We start from the raw sequence: 2,411 nt of genomic DNA, 5'->3' as shown, positions 1-2,411 counted from the left end.
AGATTTTTCCATACCATCTTATGGAAAAAATTGAACAAACTTTTTGGCCAACCCAATACATTATTTAATGTAATTATTATACATAATATTAATATACATTTAATGTCATTAATATTAAGATAGTGATTAATATGTAGTTCCACCATTTTACTATTTATTTATTATTGGTCCCTTCTGTATTTTGCTCTTCTGATCCTCTCTTCCTGACTACTCACATTTATTAGCTATATGTAAGAATTCCATTTTAATTTATTTATTGACTATTTAGCCATACTTTTTAAAATGAACTTTTAGTAGCTGTTCTTGGGATGAAAATGTACTGTGCATTCTTAATTTTTTACAGTCCACTTAGAATTAATGTTTTAATGCTTCTCATAAAATGTAAGAAATTAGACACTCTAGTCAAGGCTATGGTTTTTCCAGTGGTCATGTATAGATGTGAGAGTTGGACTATAAAGAAAGCTGAGAGCAGAAGAATTGATGCTTTTGAACTGTGATGTTGGAGAAGACTCTTGAGAGTCCCTTGGACTGCAAGGAGATCCAACGAGTCCATCCTAAAGGAGATCAGTCCTGGGTGTTCACTGGTAGGACTGATGTTGAAGCTGAAACTCCAATACTTTGGCTACCTGATGTGAAGAGCTAACTCATTTGAAAAGACCCTGGGAAAGATTGAGGGCAGGAGGAAAAGGGGATGACAGAGGATGAGATGGTTGGATGGCGTCACCGACTCAATGGACATGGGTTTGTGTGGACTCCAGGAGTTGGTGATGGACAGGGAGGCCTGGCGAGCTGCGGTTCATGGGGTCACAAAGAGTCAGACATGACTGAGCAACTGAACTGAACTGAGAACAATTTACTGTCTCCTGAGCCCCTTACTTTATGCTGGTGTTGTTCAGTCACTAAGTCATGTCTGACTCTTCTGCAACCCCATGGACTGTAGCCTGCCAAGCTCCTTTGTCCATGGGATTTTCCAGGCAAGAATACTGGAGTGGGTTCCCATTTCCTTCTCCAGGGGGGTCTCTCAGACCCAGGGATCAAACCCATGTCTCCTGCATTGGCAGGTAGATTCTTTACCACAGAGCCACCAGGGAAGCCCTACTTTATGCTACAGTTGTCATATAGATAACATCTACATGTTTATAATATGTGTATCTGCAAGCAGAATCTGCTTTCTGACCATAATGGATCTAAACTGGAAATCAGCAACATCAAGCTATCTTAAAAAATAGCCAAATATCTGGAAATCTCACTTGTAAATTACCCATAACTTGAAGAAATTACAGGGGACATTAGAAAACATTTTTTACCAAATCATAACAAAAATAGAACATATAAAATCTGGGGGATGCAGCCAAAGCATTGAATGGGGTAAACTTATAGCTTTAAATGTTTATATCATAAAAGACGAATGGAATAAAAACAGTGGCCACATGTTCAACCTTAGGAAGCTAGATAAGTGCAAAGTGAACTCAAAGTAAATAGGCAGAAGGAAATAATAAAGACCTCAAATCAATGAAGTAGGAAACAAAAAATAGAAAAATTATCGAACCCAAAAGTTGATTCTTTGGAAAGATTAATAAAATTGATAAACAGCTATTTAGAATGATAGAGATTGAGAGGATAAGATTGAGAGAGAAAGACAGAAGACACAAATGACCAATATCAGAAATAAAACAGGGGCTATCATTATGAATCCTACAGACATTCAAAGGATAATAAGAAAATATTAAGACTGATTTCATATCAATAAATTTTTGAAACTGATGAAATGGACAAATTCCTTGAAAAATACAACATATCAATACTGGCACACCTCAAGAACCCTGTCTTTTGAGGGGGCTATAGAACTGGCTAGCAAAACCTCACAAAAGAAATTTTAGACATGGCTAGTTTTAGCGGTTAAGTCTATTAAACATTTATGTCAAGTGTTCTCTGTTAGAAAATAGAGGAGAAAAGAATACTTTCAAACTTGTTTTATGAGGCCAGATTAACCTGGATACAAAAACTAACAAAAGATGTTACCAAAAAGAAAATTATAGACCAACTTCCCCCATGAACACAGATAGAAAAATCCTTAACAAAATATTAGCAAGTTGCTGCTGCTGCTGCTGCTAAGTCGCATCAGTCATGTCCGACTCTGTGTGACCCCATAGACGGCAGTCCACCAGGCTCCCCGCTCCCTGGGATTCTCCAGGCAAGAAGCCTGGAGTGGGTTGCCATTTCCTTCTCCAATGCATGAAAGTGAAAAGTGAAAGTGAAGTTGCTCAGTCTTGTCGGACTCTTAACAACCCCATGGACTGCAGCCCATCAGGCTCCTCTTTCCATGGGATTTTCCAGGCAAGAGTACTGGAGTGGGGTGCCATTGCCTTCTCCAATTAGCAAGTTAACAACATGTAAAAAGGATGGTAATC

The sequence above is a fragment of the Bison bison genome, unplaced genomic scaffold (genome assembly GCF_000754665.1).
Source record: "Bison bison bison isolate TAMUID 2011002044 unplaced genomic scaffold, Bison_UMD1.0 scf7180017862979, whole genome shotgun sequence".
Taxonomy (NCBI): domain Eukaryota; kingdom Metazoa; phylum Chordata; class Mammalia; order Artiodactyla; family Bovidae; genus Bison; species Bison bison.
The sequence above is the reverse complement of the archived record's forward strand: the minus strand, read 5'-3'. Positions refer to the sequence as shown.